The sequence below is a fragment of the Piliocolobus tephrosceles genome, chromosome 6 (assembly GCF_002776525.5).
Source record: "Piliocolobus tephrosceles isolate RC106 chromosome 6, ASM277652v3, whole genome shotgun sequence".
NCBI lineage: Eukaryota > Metazoa > Chordata > Mammalia > Primates > Cercopithecidae > Piliocolobus > Piliocolobus tephrosceles.
This window is the reverse complement of record NC_045439.1, coordinates 155,359,300-155,380,523: the sequence shown is the minus strand read 5'-3', so window position 1 is coordinate 155,380,523 and position 21,224 is coordinate 155,359,300. Positions and strand designations below refer to the sequence as shown.

General features: G+C 39.6%; 1 protein-coding gene across 2 annotated transcripts in view; it reads right to left on the bottom strand.

Moving 5' to 3' along the window:
• Positions 1 to 21,224, bottom strand: part of FMN1 (formin 1) — a 378,961-nt gene that overhangs the window by 167,756 nt on the left and 189,981 nt on the right. The window lies entirely within an intron of this gene.

Sequence of the window (21,224 nt, the reverse complement as noted above, 5' to 3'; positions counted from 1 at the left end):
ATTTATCCCTCTGCCTTTGGGTTGGCCAAGAAGTCCACGTGTTTAAGTACAAACCTTACAAGAATGTGCACACTTTAAGAAATTTGTTACATTTAGATAATGCACACATTTATAGCCATTTTCTCCCAAACAATAAAACATAGTACTACTTCAGCTAATCATAAACACAAATTAAACTGTGCATCCCATTCCTAGTCTATGACCCCTTATCATACTCATTTTTCATTCTTCCTTGTCCTCATATGGGTATTACTTGATATGTAATAATCCTCAAAGTCACTTTCTAGTATTAAGAAACTTTTGGCAGTGAACTATTTTACCTGATGTTTGACTCAAATTCCTCATGCTCCCATTTTGAACAATCCTGCTCTGCTCTCAAGAAAGGTAGAAAACAGCTGGTCACCATCCCCTACACTAAGCTCCTTCAGAAACCTCAAGATCACCATTTCTTTCTTAACAAGAGATGTTTTACATCAAATTGTTAAAAATCAGTTTTTGGGGGATGTTAGCAAGCTCTCCGTTGATCTCAGTCCTATCTAGAGTCAGCTGAACTTGGCAACACGTGGTCTTCTCCTAGGTAGAATCACAGTCTGGAGGAGAATGCCATTTGTGGAGCATTCGGCTGACCTACAAACTGACCTTGTGCAGGGGCAAATTCGCAGGTTGCGTTAAACCCTATTAGACATGCCTAGTTTAAGGCAAAGCCTTTCCAGACCCCTGCCACACGCCAGGATCAGGGCATGTCACACATGCGTACTATCACATTGCCTAAGGAACTCTCCCAATGCCTTCCAGAGGGGGAAAGGCAGGCCCACACTATCTAAACCTGTACGTTAAGCCAGTATAGACAAATTATTATTCTTCTTCACATATGTGAATTTTTTTAAAGCCTGCCTCTGTGAACAAGAATTAAGACAAAATAGGAAGACAGATTTGTTACCCTGGGAAAATCATACCCTCAACTCAGTTAGAAAAGTTCTGCCAGACAGCTGAGAAAGAATTCTTGTCAGGTCCAGTGGGATTTTCACATCTACAGAAAATCTGTACACTGCGTATCTTCAGCTTTCTGCCTGAGCTTGGCAGACAGGGCCAAAAGTAAAAATAAAAATAAATGGTTCTGAATACACCACAAGTGCTGGGAGTCTGCTCAGCCAAGTGAGTTTGGCATAGCTACAAAATTAAGAGAAACACAGAAGCCCTCTTCTTCCATGGAGCCTTCCCTGTCTGAAAGGAAGATGATTAATTTCTACATCTACACCTTTGCTAGACACCAAACACATTCATACCTATACCAGATCGAGTGGATATTTTGCTCTTTGGCTTAAGTTTCAAATTTGAATGTACTCAGTTCCAGTCACAGAGTTTCCATCTCCAGCACAGTCAGTTTTATCCTAGAGCCTGGTGAATAAGCACAGAGTCTGTTCAAATACAGCCACATGTGTTATCACCAATGAATAGCTGCTGGCACTTCAGGGATGTGGAAGGGCATGTGGAAGTTGCTGCTTTGCCTGTCTGAATCAACTCTTCCACCCCACCAGTAACAAACCAACAAATGCAGAATCCATATATATGAGTAGACATTTACTTTCATGACAATGACATACAGGTCGTGCATCCCAAATTCAAAAGTCAAAAACTCCAAAATAGGAAGTATTTCAAAATCCAAAACTTTTTGAGCGCTGATACAGTGCTCAAAGGAAATGCTCAGTGGGGTATTTCAGGTCTTGGATTTTCAGATTTGGAATGCTCAATTGGAAAATTTGAAATCTGAAACGTTTCTGGTCTCAAGCATTTCAGGTAAGGAATACTCAACCTGTATATCGAATATCCACATGGGGTGCATGGTCAGCTATATAGAACAAGTGCGTGCATGATCTGGCCTTTCTTGGTAAGACTGAACAACAGAGTGGGGAATACACATAAATTAGGCAATCTTATTCTCTCAAGTACAATTCTAAAAAATACAACTTCTGTTTTTGTGCCATCAAACTAGTGTTATCTTTTGCTTACGCTTCACATCAATACTCACTGAATTGCACCACCTGGCCAAACTATGGACATTAAGAGACTGGTTCGTATAAAGTAGATACGCTACCCATGACAAGTTAGCTTGTCTTAGTAACAGTCATCTATTACACTTCTAAGTCATGGGCTTCCAAATAGATAAAGGTACCTTCATAATGACTGTTACGTTTCTCTTTAAGACATTCTTGTGGAGTGGGTTGGAAGACAGGTAGAATCCTATGTTAGAGATGAAGAAATTGATTCACCTATTCAAGGGCTACAGGCTCTGATGACTGCACTGATACTTTAGTCTGAATACCTCCAAATTATAAATATAAATTAATATAGGGTATAAACTTTAGCTGCATTAGAGAGCAGTATCTTTGTGGGATGAGAGAGAATATTAGAAGGTCTTAGGTTTAATTTTTATTCTCATTTAACTACCATCCAAATCAAAAAATCTTCTAAGTAATAGACATCTAATTGGGAAAACAGAGCAAGAGTTTCCCAACGGAAAGAAATTCCAAGAAGTGATACAAAACGATGCAAGGTGATGAGGTATGGTAGCCTATGGATATAGGCCTTATGTACAGAAAAAAATCATGGGGGAAGCAACTGGCACAATCTTTTTACAACTGTGGCTTTTCTGGTCCCCTCCCTACCATTTCTAATATAGCAGTGACTACAGATGGGACAGGTAAGCAACGATTCCTCTCAGCCAGTGCCTGGAGGGAGTGCCTGGGGGAGGGGAAGGGCCCGGACCGCAGTCATCTTGCTTTCTGTCTTAAGGGAGAATGAGCGCTTCTTTGGAAATATGCAATTGTTACTTGGCAGGTGCCCAGGAGTACAAATGCTGATTCAGTTTCCTTTGTTCCCCTTCTTCTTCCCTGCTCCACCCCCTGCCACTCTGGCATCACACCCAGAAGAGCTGGTTGGTTGGCTGTGTAGTGCCATATTATGAAATGTCATCCGACATGGTGCAAAAACACTCTTGCTGCTAATGGCCAGTGTGGCCTGGTAGGCTTCTGGGGAGAAGCCTCTGTCAACTGGCCTGATAATGCCATTAAAATCAGCTTTTCCACAGCTGATAATCTGTCCCATTAAATGTTTCAAGGAAAACTAAGCTTCACTGTTTAAACTGTTAGGTCTGAATCTCTTCCATGGCCTTATTTTTGGGGACACATAAAATTGCTTGGATGAAGTTTAAGGATCTAGGCTCTTCACCAAGAAATGTGAAAAGGCAAATTGTCACCCTATCCTGAGTCTGAGAACGTATTTGGCACCCCGTCCCCATCCTGATGAGACAGAAAAACCCTTTTCTTGTTTTCCAGGCTGATGAATTCCACTCAGAAGGCTAATGCGGAGGCCACAGCAGGTGAAGGCTATGGCAGTGTGGGGGTGTGATGGGCTGGGGTGGGGGAGGTAGGGCTGTGGGCAGGAGATTTCTGATTTTGTCTAATGTAGGAAACAAACCCCCAAACAAAATCACATGCATTTTCCCATTGATCATGGAGTCTTGGGGGAAGAAAAGACCAAGAGACATCAGTGCGTTCACTGCCTTGCCTTCAGACAGAATCAGAGCTACCAAAGCTTGGCCCTGCAAACAGCTTTGATTTTAGACTTCTAGACTCCAGAATTACGAGACTATTAATCAAGTTTTGTGGTTTCAAGTCAACAGTTGGTGATAGTTTAAGTCAGCCCTAGGAAATTAATACAAGGGCTGATATTTTTATATTTCTGATCATCTTCTAGGTGATTCTGTTGCTGCTGGTCCATGCACCACATTTTGAGGGGTGAAGTGACTCTCAATAAATGTACTGTTTTGTTCCTGATCATTGGCACTTAGCACAGTGCTTATACATATACATATATGTGTGTGTGTATGTGTGTGTGTGTGTGTATGCATATTTCTATAATCCCTGATTTCCAGAGGTTTTTCCCACGTGCCCCTTTCAGAATATCAGTCTCCACGAAGTCCTTTACTGAAGCTATTGTACTCATTCAATAAATATTGGAGACAACTTTCTCACAGAAAGTCGATCCCAAGTGTACACACAGCCACGGTGCCCTCCTGAAACCTCTAAACAACGAAGTTTCCATGACCTTTGGACTTCCTGTCTTGTCTATATGATTCCTCATCTAATAATAAAAACTTCAACCCAGTCTCACACGTATATCCTTGGTGGCTCAAATAGGGCTTTTTCTTTCCAACATTTAGAGTGTTAGGCCTTTGGAAAGAACACGTGCTAATAATTACTCCAAGCTGGTTAGAGATAATGGGCAACAGAAAAGTTATTATCTTCAATGTCATCATATGTCTTTGATATGATAATCATTGCATTCAAGATATCAGAAATGATGGATGGCCTTCGATTCAGAGGGTACCCATGATGCAAATTACCTGGCTCCTTCCCACTCCTGTGTAGAGCACCCCTAGCTGCAGTGCCTCAAGCCACTGGAAGGCAAAATCTGAGACAGAACTCCAAGGGAAACAATTCTTCCTTTAAAGATACTTAGGGCACCTCACATTTTCCTTTTGCACACAACCTCTCACATGGTCTTCATCTGCCACCATTGCCATAATGTACATTATTTACAATCCAAGTCATTCCACTCTGTTAATTTTCTGGCTAACAGCTGCTGATACGTAAGTGCCCCATTGCTTCTAACAGGTTCACTGAGTTCCTTTCATGAATACAAAATAAATATTCCATGGAATGTTGGTAAAAAGAGAAAGATGAAATAATGCTGTATTTTAGTACATATTTTAGAATTGCTGCAAGACTGTGTTAGGAATTGCGGTGTTATGTCCCAGCACATGCCTCCCGTAATTAGTCTTATCCTCCTTCTTACTCTCATAGCACAGCTATCATGGGAAGCAAGTGTGTATCACACTCTATGGTTCAGCCTATCAGGTCAATGGTGTAACATAGTGACTCAAAAAGCCTACCCACTGCCATCCATGAAAAGTGAGTGTCTACACCCATCTTGACTGGAATCATGAAAATCATGAACATATGTACCCAGAGGTTCTCTTAGGTGAACCAGAGCATTACACACATGGCAGGTGATTTGCCCAGAGACGCCTAGATGTCTGACTTCTAGTCCTGTGTCCTTTCCCTTGAAATAATTATTCCAGCAAAGATGTACAACCCTAATTAGTTATATTGCAACAAGTGAATAGCCTTTAAGATGTGAAAATCTAATTCACTTGGAGTTTAAGGTGGTAAAGGCCTTTCGACGTCCTCTTCTCCTAAAAAATTAGCCCCAAATTATGAGATTGATGATTTGAAAGACAAAAATCTATCTTTCATACAACTAGGAGAGCCCTCTAAGTTTTGGGTTTTCTTTTTTTTTATTATTATACTTTAAGTTCTAGGGTACATGTGGATAACGTGCAGGTTTGTTACATATGTATACTTGTGCCATGTTGGTGTGCTGCACCCATCAACTCGTCAGCACCCATCAACTTGTCATTTACATCAGGTATAACTCCCCAGTGCAATCCCTCCCCCATCCCCCCTCCCCATAATAGGCCCCGGTGTGTGATGTTCCCCTTCCCAAGTCCAAGGGATCTCATTGTTCAGTTCCCACCTATGAGTGAGAACATGCGGTGTTTGGTTTTCTGTTCTTGCGATAGTTTGCTGAGAATGATGGTTTCCAGTTGCATCCATGTCCCTACAAAGGACACAAACTCATCCTTTTTTTATGGCTGCATAGTATTCCATGGTGAATATGTGCCACATTTTCTTAATCCAGTCTGTCACTGATGGACATTTGGGTTGATTCCAAGTCTTTGCTATTGTGAATAGTGCCGCAATAAACATACGTGTGCATGTATCTCTATAGTAGCATGATTTATAATCCTTTGGGTATACACCCAGTAATGGGACGGCTGGGTCATATGGTACTTCTAGTTCTAGATCCTTGAGGAATCGCCATACTGTTTTCCATAATGGTTGAACTAGTTAACAGTCCCACCAACAGTGTAAAAGTGTTCCTATTTCTCCACATCCTCTCCAGCACCTGTTGTTTCCTGACTTTTTAATGATTGCCATTCTAACTGATGTGAGGTGGTATCTCATTGTGGTTTTGATTTGCGTTTCTCTGATGGCCAGTGATGATGAGCATTTTTTTATATGTCTGTTGGCTGTATGAATGTCTTCTTTTGAGAAATGTCTGTTCATATCCTTTGCCCACTTTTTGATGGGGTTGTTTTTTTCTTGTAAATTTGTTTGAGTTCTTTGTAGGTTAAGTTTTAAAACAGAAAATGTGAAGTTGGAGGACTGGCAAATTCTTAGGTATAGCTGTGAGAGGCAGAATACCAGACATACATGAACAAGAGGCATCCTGTGTTGGGGGAGGCAGGGATGGTTAAGCAGCTAAATAGAAATGAATTGTTTCAAAGTCAGCATATGGAGCGACTAGGTGCATGATCTATAATTCCACCTACTATGATCAGGTAGCATAGTTTCTTTTTATTACTGATTGGTAAGAATTCCACAAACATTTTGGATAACAATTCTTATTTAGCTATACGTATTACAAATGTCTTTAAGCATGTGGCATATCTTTTCATACTCTTCAAGGTGTCTTGATGAACAAGAGTTCTTTATGTCAATGAATTTATTTTAACGTAGTCATATTTCTTATTTGTTTTGTGCTTTCCATGTCTTTTCCATATGAGGCCAAAAGATAGGCTCCTATATTATTTTCAAAAATTATTAAAATTTTCCTTTCTCATTGTTACATCTGGGATTGTCTTTTATTTATGAAGTGAGGTAGGAATCCATTTTCCTTTTTTTGCCATATATATTTAATTTTTAAAATACTTTTATTCATAGTCAATTCTGCCCACTGATTTGGGATACCACATTTGTCATGTATTAGTTTCCACATATGCATAGATTTGCTTCTCAGCTCTCATTTCTTTTCATTTATTATTTATTTTTTGTCCTGTGACAATTACTACCATACTATAGTACTCTACTAGTTCTTATTACCTTATTTTCTTTGATATGAGGTAGAATATCTCCCACTTAGTTTTCCTTTTTTGGAGTTGTTTTTTGAACATTTGTTCTTGCATGCAATTTTTTAGAATAAGCTTGTTAAATTCCAAATAATTCTTAGATTTTGATTGAAATGACTTTGAAACTAGAAATTTGGGAAAAATTAACACCTTTATAGTACTGGCTTTCCCATTCATGAAGAGAATTATGTCTCTCTTTTTATTTAGGTCTACTTTAATGCTTTCAATAAAGTTTAGTAATTTTCTACACTGATTCTTGACTATGTTTGCTTAGATTTATACTTATTTTATGTCCCTCTAATGGTATTTTAATTTTCCAACTTGTTAACAGCGTATAAAAATGCAACTGATTATTGTGTACTGATCTCAAGTTTACTAGGTTTACTCTATTCTCTTATTTTTTTAATCCGTCAATACAGATTTTCTATGCTGAAAAATCACAATTCATAGTCTCATTTCTTCCTTTCCAATATATTTTATTTGATTTCTTTGCCTTATTACACTTGCTTAGATTAAATAAAGGAGGTAGAAATGGGTATTATATTCCTATGTCATACTGATCTCAAAAAGAAAGTTTTCGAATTTTCACCAAATACGCCTTTGACACATGCCTGCTTTGTGGACACTCTTTTTGAGGCTAAAGCTATTCCCTTACAATCCTAGTTACAAAATTTCATTATAAATCATAATCATAATCAAATATTTTCCCATCATTTTTAATTATGTAATTCCCCTTCATCTATTTTTACATTATTTATAAAAAGCATTTACTAATTTTGAATCAAATTTGCTAGTCTGGAATAAATCAGTTAATCATCAAACATTTTTTATATATTTCTGGATTTCATTTGTTAATATTCTGGTTAAGATCTTCATATCTATATTTATGAGAGAAATTGTCCTGTAGTTTCTTTTACTTCCTGCCCTTAGTCTGGTTGTGCTATCAAGATTATATATACTAGCCTTGAGTTTAATATGATTTTCTATTCTCTAATATTTTGTGTAAGAAAGACATGCTTAGCGTAATAGGGTGGACCTCGCATTTCATGTGACGATTTTAAACTACTAATTTAATTACCTTAATATTTATGGAACCATTCAGGTGTTCTACTTCTTGATTGTTTTGGCCATTCACATTCTTCTAGAAAATTATTTCAGATTATTTTCATTTATTGTCAAAAATGTGTTCATTATATTTTATTATACATTTCTATTGCATCTGTAGTTACATCCACTTTTACTTCCTTAATATTACTTATGTTTGCTTTGCTCAATCTTGCAAAAAGTTTTTGAATGTTATCCTTTTTTTTCAAAGAATAAACTTTTGTCTTTAATTGATGTTCTCTACTCAACTTAAACTTCTAAAAAATTCCATTCTCATCTTTTAAAATGTATTAGGTTAAACGACAGAAAATTGCAAATATTTGACCATATTTAACCTGTATAATGGGTTTTTCCTGTTCTTCAACGTAATATTTCCTTTTAATTTCTTTGATTTATTTGTATTCTTCTAGTTATTGATTTAAAGCACCTAATTGATTTTTGATTTATCTTTTACTTTTCTAATATAAATACCCATGACTATACACTTCAGCTACATCCTATGAGTCTTATCAGTATTTTTGTATTTTGCTCTTAAGTGTTTTAAAAATTCCATTATAATTACTTTCTTAACTCAATTTATTTATGGGTGTGATCATACATTTTTAAAAATAAGGAAGTTTTTCCCATTTTAAACTTCATATGGCACCAAAAAAGAGCCCAAATAGCCAAAGCAAACCTAAGCAAAAAGAACAAAGCTGGAGGCATCACACTGCCTGACTTCAAACTATACTACAGGGCTACAGTAACCAAAACAGCATGGTACTAATACAAGAACAAACACACAGACCAAGCGAACAGAATAAGATGGCACACCTACAACTATCTGAACTTTGACAAACTTGACAAAAACAAGCAATAGGGAAAGGATTCCCTATTCAATAAATGGTTCTAGGGTAACTGGCTAGCCACATGGAGAAGATTGAAAGTGGACCCTTTCCTTACACCATATACAAAAATGAATTCAAGATGGATTAAAGATTTAAATGTAAAACCCAAAACTATAAAAACTCTGTAAGTCAACCTAGGCAATACCATTCAGGACACAGGCATGGGCGAAGATTTCATGATGAAGATGCCAAAAGCAATTACAACAAAAGCAAAAATTAACAAATGGGATGTAATTAAACTAAAGAGCTTCTGCACAGCAAAAGAAACTATCAACAGAGTAAACAGACAACCCTACAGAATGGGAGAAAAACTTTGCAAACTATGCATTTGACAAAAGTTGAATATCTAGCATCTATAAGGAACTGCAACAAACGTACAAGAAAAAAACAACCCCATTAAAAAGTGGGCAAAGGATATGAACACTTTTCAAAAGAAGACATGCATGAGGCCAACAAACATACACACACACACACACACACACACACACACACACACGTGTCAACATCACTGGCCATTAAAGAAAAATGCAAATCAAAACCACAATGAGATCACACACCAGTCAGAATGGCTATTACTAAAAAGTCAAAAAATAACATGCTAGCAAAGCTGTGGAGAAAAAGGAACGCTTTTACGCTGTTGGTGGGAGAGTAAATTAGTCCAACCATTGTGGAAGACAGTGTGGCGATTCCTCAAAGACTACAGACAGAACTGCCATTAGACCCAGCAATCCTGGTACTGGGTATATACCCAAAGAAATATAAGTCATTCTGTTATAAAGACACATGCACATGTATGTTCATTAAAACACCATTCACAATAGCAAAGACATGGGATCAACCTATAGATGCCTGTCAATGATAGACTGGATTTTAAAAATGTGGTACATACACACTATGGAATACTATGCAGCCATAAAAGAGAATGAGATCATGTCCTTTGCAGGGACATAGACTGACCTGGGGGCCATAATCCTTAGTAAACTAACGCAGGAACAGAAAACCACATACTACATTCTTTCACTTATAAGTGGGAGCTAAATGATGAGAACACATGGACACATAGAGGACAGCAACATACACTGGGGCCTATTAGAAGGTGGAGGGTGGAAGGAGGTCGAGTATCAGGAAAAATAACCAATAGGCTTAACACTTGGGTGACGAAATAATCTACACAACAGACCCCCATGACACAACTTTACCTATGTAAAAACCTGCACATGTACCCCTGGACTTAAGAGTTTAAAAAATGTAGTTTTCAACACTGACATGTCAGTTATTTTTATTATTGACACATGATTCCTAACTTAATTTCATTCTGATCAGATGTGATCTGTATGAAAAATTCCTTGAAATTTTATTGAGATTTGCAGAACTTTTGCTTTTTTAAAAGTCTTAATATTGCTTGACTTTTTAAATTCTATTCACACATTATGTTGATAAAATTTAATCAAGTACCGTATGAAAGTTAATGCACTCTATTTGTTAATAAAGAAACCAACCTAAAATAACATCATATGTTAAAAGTCTCACCATTACCAAAATCGGTCATTCTATATATGTTTATTTATTTATAGACTATCATGCTCTACAAAGATTTTACAAGGTGATATTATGTTACCTGCTAATAGCTGGCATTCTTAAAATTGTACCACAAACACAGATTACCATGAAAGCCAAATACAGATAGAACTAGAAAATGGAGACACATTTTATAAACTTTTTGTTGTATTGGGTGTTTTTTTCTTGGTACACACTGAAGGAATTCACCTCTGAGAATCTGGCTAAAATTCATTTGCTTTAACTGCATAGCTGTGCCCCTGTGGGACACACACATACACATACACACACAAATACACACACACAAATAGGGGAAATGGATTATAGCTAGCAGCCCCTGGAGTCCAGGAACCGTAAGTGAATGAGAGATGAGGCTTCTGGTTAACATCCAACCTCTTGCTTTCCTTTGGGATGACACTGGAGGATGTTTCATTATTCTTATTCCTACTCCTGATGGCGGCAGTGATGGTGGTGATAGCATGGTGGAAGCACCACTGACGTGCCAAGCCCCAGGCCAAACATTTCACAAAGTATATTTTAATTTTCACAACCACCTTTGAAGTAGGCACTAATATTATTCTTTCTTTACAGATGAGAGAACTGTACAAAGGGGCCTTAGAAAGATGAAGGGACTTGCCCCGGGAATGATGACTCAGCCAGGCCTGTGGGTTTCCAGAAGCCCCTGCTGCCCTCCCACACTATCACCTTCCACACTTAGTCTCGTGGTGACTCTCACCACACTGGGCATGCTACAGAAGGCAGCTGGTCAGAAACGCGAGCTCAGCCCTCTGCTACAGCCTTGTGCTTGGCTTCCTATTGCTCTGAGGCAAACGCCCAGATCTCAGCTGGATCTTGAATTCATAGGTATGAACTCTCTGTGCAGGTCTATGAGTTCTGCCTCCTTTTCCATGCACTTCGGCCTCAGAGGCTCAGCCTTTCCTGCAGTGGCAACTGAATGGCTGGGTTTTATAGGGCTAAGTTTTTCAGATACCTCCACACCCCAAGATTATATGTATACGCAACAAAAACATCACCATGGCCCAGTCTCTCCAATGTCTTACTAAAGCATTCTAAACATAGTATGCGTTAGACATTGTACTGCTACATTGAATCACATGCTTCTCCAAGCAACCATCCCACTGTCTCATCTTTTCCATTAGTAAGACGATTATATACAGAGGGATCTATTTATAATGAGCCCCAGCTCAAGCAGTACAGCTTTCAGTTGGCCTCATTTTATATAAATCTTTCTTTGTTAATTAATGTGTCTTATCCCAGTGTTGCAAGAACATTTAGGTTCCTGAATTGGACAGGAAGGAAGCAAACCACACCCAAGGTGAAGGCTCCAAAATCTTTAGTCAGTATGAATGTAATAACCGTTTGAAACAAAGTTTAGAAGCTGGTTTTTGTGCATATTTTAAACTAAGGAAGTTGTACAAGAGTCCACAAGAGAGTAGAAAGTGATGTGATAATTAGGTCATGAATTAACCCCCTGGTCCTTGCAGCTCTATACTGTTTTTAAACCCCCTTCTCACCTCCTAGGATATTTTGAACATGCAAAATGCCTAATGTGACTAATAAGGCACCTAGCATGAAAGTTAATTAATGAAAATGAAAACACTAAAACTCAGGTTATTTAGTAACAAGGGCCTAGAGCCAGATCCCAATTAAACCACTCTTGTGGTGAAGGCAGGGATCAAAATGCCCAATAGGTTCCATGTGGCTGCTTCTGTGGGTCAATGTAGAGCCTCACGTCCATGTCAAATTAGCGTTTCCACCCTCTTCTTCCCCGTGCAGTGAGGAACTAAAGGCAGTCCTCCCCACGCTGTACTGGGGAACTCCCAGGCTCTCCCTCTCACATGTAAGGGGCTTGGCAGCTAAGAAATCCAGCTGGAAGCCAGCATGATTTGATTCACCCGCTCTTCACAGTCCAATCCCTTTTGTCATTCACTCCACTGGTGGGGGCCCTAAACCTCCAATCCCATTTGTACCCCACCTAGGAGATCTGATAATGGTCCTGGCAGAGCTGTGGCTTTTCATAACTTCTGGCAGGGGCCTCGCTGACCCATAACATGACGACACACATGATTTCTTCTCATACTGTCTTTGTAAATTGACCATGGCTAACCTTGCTGCCCTAATCAGATCAATCAGAATAACATTTTCTTAGCTGCTGCACACTGGAAGCCTCCTGGGCTGAGGGGTAACTCAGAGTTAGGCTGGGATACAGAAGACGGATTTTTGAATTTCCAATGGTCTCAGGTTTCCTTTGCTTTCATCACAGTTGGTGAGCTTTGTAAGGTCCGTGTTTACAGCCATGCAAATTAGCCTCAGCTGGAGGGAAACCAGGTCAGGTCTAAACGAAATGAAGCTCTGGGTCAAAGGTATTTTATCAAAAATTGGAAGTGTGGCCATAGCGCTGGGGTCAAGCCAGACTATCACAGGAAGTAAGTGGACAGTTTTGTCTGGTGTAACCTGAGCTCCAGGCCTCTGGACTGTGGAAACTCTGCTAGGAGATGGAGGGAAAAATGGTGGAGGGCCACCCCAGCACAGTGGGGGCTGGCCAGTTCCACCACTGTGGCTGCTGCCTCCAAATGCATTTTTGTTATGTAAGGACAACTGCAAAGAGAGAATATTATATACTGGAAGGGTGGAACATTGTGGTTGTGAGTCTGGCTTGCAGTATATCCCATGTCACGCATTGACAAGGCAAAATCTAAATTCACTGTTTCAATCTTATACACACTCAGTTTAAAAACGTATGTGGGAACATACCACATTCAGTTACGTTCTGAGATCTCGCATCTGGAAAGCATATTTGAAAATTTTCACTCCAGATGCCATGTTAGGTATAGAAGTTAAGGTCAGAGGTCACATGAGTGGCCATACAACAACTACAACAACTAACAGTTACCTTCAAGACGAGATCTCTGGCTCGTAATTTCCACGACAGTTTTCTCTATCATATTTCCAGTACTTCAACACCCCCAGTACATAAAAAACTTGGTTTGTTTAAAAATAACTCTCCAATATATTTACCTTACATTTGGGGGATTATTAAAATCAGAACAATTATTTCCTGAACCCCCATGTACCTATGGCTCATACAATATGCTACTGATAGTTGGAGACAGCTCTATCTACCTGATTAGGCCTGGGTCTGAGCGCTAACATATTGGTCCATGTATGACACCCTCATCTATCTGCCTTCTAAAAATCAAATGAAAGTTGGTAGATCTTGAGTGTCTTCATCTGCAAAGTAGAATCAGATCCTTGGAATTCATATAATTAAAATTTATCTTTTGACAGATGAGAAACCGGAGATCGGAGAATTTAAACGACTTGTTCAGGATTCGATATTTGGTTAGGGTCAGAGTCTGAATTAGAAATTATGTTTACTGACACCAAAGCTGGCACTTTTTTCACTATACAATGACCAAGAAATAAAATTCAGGCTTGGCCAAGCGAATTTAAAGCCAGGACTTGCAGTTAAATGCAGATGAATGACCATTTGTGAAGTAATTAAGAACACAAGGATGGGCATTGAGGCTCACGCCTGTAATCCCAGCACTTTGGGAGGCTGAGGGGGGTGGATCACCTGAGGTGAGGAGTTGGAGACCAGCCTGGCCAAAACAGTGAAACCCCATCTCTACTAAAAATACAAAAATTAGCCAGGCATGGTAGCATGTGCCTGTAGTCCCAGCTACTCTGGAGGCTGAGGCAGGAGAATTGCTTGATGAACCTGAGAGGTGGAGGTTGCAGTGACTGGGTGACGGAGTGAGACTGTGTCTCGAAACAAACAAATAAACAAGCTCTGGGGTTGTTGCTGAAAACATTCCTTTGCTCTGCAGAACTATGTGGTGTTGGGCAAGTTGCCCAACCCCTCTAAACTCCAGTTTTCTCATGTATAAAATAGGAACAATAATAGGAACCGTCTCACTGGGTTTTCGAAGATCAAATTAGTTAATATATGACAGGCACTTAACCAAAACCATTTAGCAATGTCACTACTAGTGATATTTTTATTTTTTAATCTCCACTTGAACGATATCAAATAAATCCAAGGTCACTGAGACTTCTCTCTGTTCATATTAAGCATGTGCCTGTGAGGGCATGTGCACGTGCAGGGGTTGTTTTGACTATCACGTACATGGGAGATGTGTGTATTTTGCAAAGCACTTACAAGTTCAGCTTCAAAAGCATCCATGTGACCTGGACTTGCAACCTAAGTATACGTATATGATCTTTCCCTATTCTTGTTACATCTTCACACACTTCTAAGCTTAGAACTGAAGGCCAGAGGACTCACTATCCCATCAAGGTCCCAAGCACAGGCACTCAGCCTCATTCTATTGTCTACCTCCAACCCCATAACACAATCTCAGAAAACGGCCTGGACTGAGGATAAATGAATGAGATTCAGGAAAATAATAAGCGAGACTTCAAAACTTTCCTCAACAAGGAGAAGATAAGTATTTTTTTAAAGCACAAATATTTAGAATGGTTCTTTCATAGCATACCCTGTACTTTTTTGTGTTTTCCAAATACATAACCCCAAATCTACATTCAAACAAATTTTTGCTTTTCACGCTCTTCAGATATGGAAGATTTTAAAGATATGTGTGTGTGTGTGTGTGTGTGTGCGCGCGCGTGCGCGCATGTGTCTCTGTGTGTGGTGAGAAGGGAATTCCAGAATCATCAGTCCCAAAGGGGCTAACTCTAATATTTCATATATTTTTATACTGCAATCATTCATTCTAGGCACTGGAATCATGGCTACTAATGATTTTTATTCTACTAATACCTACAAGTCTTTCTAATATGGAATTGGCTCCCAATACTCTGTGTGGGCAATCTGCTGTGAAATCTGGCCTCATGGTCCACGATACAGAGATATAAGAAGGAAAGAGAGAGCTGAGGGGCAGTTGCTGTCTTCCAGGTGCCCGCTGTCGGGGTTCTAGGATCCATGTGACTTCATCTTTGTATCTCAGCATTCTAAGGTGCCCTCTTGTGGTGTGGGGTAGGTAAAGCGCATCCTAAATGCAGCTGGCTGGAGACACAAATCCAGGTTAAGTTACTGTTTCACAGCCAACAAGAGAAACATAGTTGAACTCCAAGAATAATACTCAGACTCAACATTCTGAAAGAATCATTGATATTCATATTTGACAAGTCCTAACCACTCTTTAAAAAAAAAAATAAGCAAATAAAATAAAGGTACAACTTAACTTTTGGGGCTGTCTCATTTCCAAATAAAATTTACAAGGTGGAATTTTTGTAAACTGGTGCCTCTCATGGAGCTCCTGTTTCCTTTCAGGAAATGTGGCCAGTCAGGAGTCCTTAAAGTGAAGAACAGGAGAGCCCTGATCATTCCAGATATCACTCATTTAGGCCCCCAGGTCATGTATTAGTACAATCAACACACGGGCAAGTTATTGCACTCACTTCTAGAGATGACAATCCCTAACCCCACTGCTCATTTATCAACACCTGAAAAATGTAAAGGGGCAGACCAACTTATTGCCACCCCCATATGAAAAAAATAATGCACATACCTTACACCAAGGGAGCCCAGAGAAATTATCTTTGTACACCAAAGCTGAAATAATATAAACTTGGAAGGCAACAGGTTATGAAAACCCCATAAATTTATGAACAGGCTTCCAAACAATGTTCTTCTTCCACCCTTCTCCCCTCCTCAGTAAACTGAGACATGCAGTCTGGGATTTGAGAATTACAGCTATGATCCTTGCCAAAGTGACCAAATAACAATCAATGCTGAAGGCTTTTGGCACCACAAAGTTTCAACAGACTAGTGTCTCCTGAACCATCACACCCCCCTTCCCCCCAAGTGCCTGGGGAATAGCCATTATCTCATTAATTCTTAAGAAATATCTATTAAAAAGACAGAGAGACAGAGAGGGAGAGGGAGACAGAGGAATGCTTTTACGTATCTTACAGAAGAGGAAACAAACAGAGATGATTTATAATTTAGTCAGATCACGGCATCTCAAAAAAGGAGGAATATTGGCAGGTCATGCTGATTTTCAGAAAGTTGTTGGGCAAGTTTAAAACACAACTGGAAAGTTTATTAGAGCATCTAGTATTTTTTTTTTTTTTTTAACAGGAACCAGGAGAAAGAATCTCAGACAATGAAGGCAGATGATTTCTGGCTCCTTCACAAGGTGCTGACCTACCTTGCTCAGGAACAAACGTCACTTAGAGACAGTGTAAATATGACATATTGACAGGGGAAACTCCTAATCTTTCAGTGAAAAGAGACTATACACACATGACATGAACTACTAGATGTTCGAATGTATCACTAAAGGAAGTTGTGGTATACTTCCATGAATATTGAAAAACAAGAATGACCTAGAGACTCCCATTTGCAAATAGTGTCAGGAATCGACACATTAATGGTTTAAGACCTTACAAACCCTGGGAATCAAAGATGTTTAAGAATTTCTTTCCAAAGCTTTCACATTCGTTCATAAACTAAGAGATTAATGTAAAGAATACTTAATGTATGATTATAATTTCATATTATCCTTGTAATAACCATATTAAGGGGGTGTTATTCCCAATTTTGTAGAGAAGAAATCAGTGTGAGAAGGTTAAAGGACTTCTTCTGAATGTTATGAGAGAAAAAAATAAGAGATAGTAGCAAGTGGTGGTGGTTCCATTGAGAGCTGGTATCTTGAGCTCTGGTTCTCAGTTTGGTTACCGCTATGTTTGTAGTGGCAGAGTGGTCTAGTATCACAAATGAGAATGGCATCTACCTACGTATGCAATACAAATTTGTAATAATTAGTAATAAATTTATTTTATTATAGCTAATATTTTACATGGAATTGATAAGGTCAAAGAAGAACACCAGCTCCAAATCTATATACGCCTTTTGCTGGAGTTACATAGAAGGCACATCTTTTTACTCAAAGATTTGGCTTCCTATTGGAAGACTCTGAAGAAAACTGTGATTACACAATGGGAAATATTTTGGATTTGCAGAAGTGTGGCTATATTTTGTTGATGATTTTAATAATGGCTACTCTCATTCATAAACTTCAAATAAATCACCCCAATCAAAGTTGATACTATCACCAAGGTGGCAAGTTACCATTTAAATAAAGGGGAAATGCAGACACACGCTGATGAACAAGTGTTCATCATCATCAATGTCTTCCCAGTTAAAAGTGTACAAACCCCTACAAGTCACTGTATCTTTCTGGGTCTTAGTTTCTCATGTGCCAAGACCAGAACACAGTTAGATGATGGGTAAGATGTCTTCTAATACTTAGACTACATGATATTACAGAACAGACTTCCTGCCTAGTTTGAGACGATACATATATACATACATGCTTAAACAAGTGCCAGTGACATGAAATTTAAATACTATTTTAGTAGTTGAAGCTACAAATTAATATCTGAGTTCCACAGACTCTTGATCATTCTGTCCATTACTTCTGAAACATAAATGTGAAACGTGCTGAGGGATGAAGACCAGCTCTATTTAAGGGATATTCATGGCCGGGTGCAGTGGCTCACGCCTGTAATCCCAACACTTTGGGAGGCTGAGACAGGTGGATCACCTGATGGCAGGAGTTCGAGACTGGCCTGGACAACATAGTGAAACCCCGTCTCTACTAAAAATACAAAAATCAGCTGGGCTTGATTGTGGGTGTCTGTAATCCCAGCTACTTGGGAGGCTGAGGCAGGAGAATCGCTTGAACCCTGGTGGCGGGGGTTGCAGTGAGCTGAGATCACACCATTGCACTCCAACCTGGGCGACAAGAGTGAAACTCTGTCTCAAAAAAAAAAAAAAAAAAAAAAAAGATAGTCATATTCACGTTTCAATGCTGGACTTCAGTGCTGAAACTTCTCAGTTGCTTACCACCTCGAAAACCACTTTCATTTTCAAGAGGAAAGAAAACAAACCTCTGACTCTCAAGAGACCAAGGGATCCATCTTGATGTTGGAAATCTGGCCACAGACATGGAGGAAAGATCATAGGAGGCAGGTTTGGAGTTTTCTGGCATCAATTCAGCTTGCTATTTAAAACTTAAAACCTCAGCTCTAAGGTAGGACACAAAGCTCACTGAAAACTCTAAGCTGCATATTACCACAAAGCCCAGTAGACCCAATTTTTTGCCTCCACTTACAGAGAAAAGCAAGCACTACACAAGTATATGGATTCCATGGGGCAGTGGCAACCACCCTGTTCAGAAAATTTAAAGAGTTTAAATGAAGTGTTATTTTCCCCCTCAGACAGAGAAACAAAATATACGTATCAAGTACTAATTACTAACTGCCTTAGTTAAAATCTTTTGTTGAACAGGCAAACTATTACAAGAAATAAGAATAAATGACCAAATGCTTTGAAGTTTTAAAAACAAATATTCATTCACCAAAACAGAAGTGAATAGTTCTATGAGAAAACATGTTTTCAAGCATCTGGAGAGAAATAAAAAGAGTAATAGCCATCTAAGAAGCAATAAAGAACAAAAGAAAGCATTCAGTGGAGTTTCCGGTTAGTCAGGGAAGCCTTCTTGAAAGAGGCAAGCTGAAGTTGGCGTTGGAATAGAGATTTTCCTTTTGCCATTCAGGTAGAAACAAATCTTCTGTGTCTATAGATGGCACTGAAAAAGCCAGCCTGGCTACAAAGCAGGCCTACCTCCATCTCATATGAATCTAACTGAATGGGAATACATTCTATGTGAATCAGCTGACTTTTTTGTGCCCGAATTTGTCTGGAACTTACTATTTGTATTAATCCATTCTCACCCTGCTATAAAGATACTACCGACATGGCAGCAGGAGACAGAGGGTGGGGTGGGAGTGGTACCAGACACTTACGGAACAACCAAACCTCGTGAGAACTCATTCACTATCAGGAGAACAGAAGGGAAATCCACCCCCACGATTTAATCACCTCCAACCAGGTCCCCCCTGGACATGTAGGTACAATTTGACATGAGATTTGGGTGGCGTCACAGAGCCAATTTATTAGAAAAATTCAAATTGTTCCATGCAATATAGCCTCTTAAAATTTTCCTTTAATACTTCTTTGGATATTTTTATCAAGACAACACAATTACAGTGACCTTGAGAGATGAAACATTTTGATTATGATTTTTATCCATAATTGAAGTCAGTAGGAAAATCTGATTTGATTAACAGAAAGCTGAATTCAGACATTTTCCATTTTTCCCCTGTAATTTGCAGCTAATTTCATAATCATTATATTACTTGAGAAATGAACTGATGATGAACCCCGCAATGTAATTTAACAAGGAAAGGTAGCCGGGCGCGGTGGCTCACGCCTGTAATCCCAGCACTCTGGGAGGCTGAGGTGGGAGAATCACCTGGGATGTCAGGAGTTCAAGACCAACCTGGCCAACTTGGTGAAACCCCGTCTCTACTGAAAATACAAAATTAGCCGGGCATGGTAGTGCGTGCCTGTAATCCTAGCTACTTGGAAGGCTGAAGCAGGAGAACTGCTTGAAGCCCAGAGGCAGAGGTTGCAGTGAGCCGAGATCACACCATTGCACTCCCGCCTAGGTGACAAGAGTAAGACTCCATCTCAAAAAAAAAAAAAAAAAGAAAAGAGGCAGGTTGATGGTTTCATTCAACATTACACACTTTTCAAAACACTGCCTCAAACCTGCTTAGATGTGAATTTCACAGCATCCTGGTGGGTCAGGGAGATTCAGATATTGTTAATCCTTTTTTTTTTTCGAGACGGAGTTTCGCTCTTGTTGCCCAGGCCGGGGTGCAATGCGGCGATCTCAGCTCACTGCAACCTCCGCCTCCTGGGCTGAAGCGATTCTCCCGCCTCAGCCTCCTGAGTAGCTGGGATTACAGGCACCCACCACCACACCCGGCTAATATTTGTGTTTTTAGTAGAGACGGGGTTTCCCCCAAGTTGGCTAGGCTGGTGTCGAACTCCTGATCTCAGCTGATCCACCCGCCTCAGCCTCCCAAAGTGCTAGGATTACAGGCATGAGCCACCACACCCGGCCTGTTAATCCTTCTTTATAGAGAAGGGAAAATACGGCAAGGAAGACAACCAGCCCAAGCTCACATAGCAAGTCAATAGCAGAACTTTTTCCTCGACACCATTTCTGCTACTATTAAAAATAAGAAAAACTAACCAACCAAACAACAACCCACTAAAACAGGGAAATGGTAGCCATGGTAGTAACAGTAGCAAAAACAAGAGCAGTTACCTTATGTTGAACACTGACAGTGAGCCAGGCACTATGCTGAGCCTCATACATGGATTACCTCATTGAATAATTACTTAGAGGAACATTATGAGCAGACATCATCTCATGCTATGGTGCAGGGATCCAGACACAGAGAGTGAAAGGACCTAGGACCGTTGCCTCAGATCTCACAGTCAGTGTGTGGCAGAGCTGTGATTCATCCTCATGGTTGTCTCTGACTGCTTGGCAGTCTTGAACTCATTCTCTTACAGAAGGCTGGTGCCTCTCAGTTTTCAAGTCCTTGAGTCACTACTCAGAAGTCACCATCACAATGAGGCCTACCCTGAACACCCCATTTAAAATTACAGACTCCACCCCCACCCTACTAAAATCGACCCTCCTTCCCCTGCACAACTATGGGAATGACAGGGT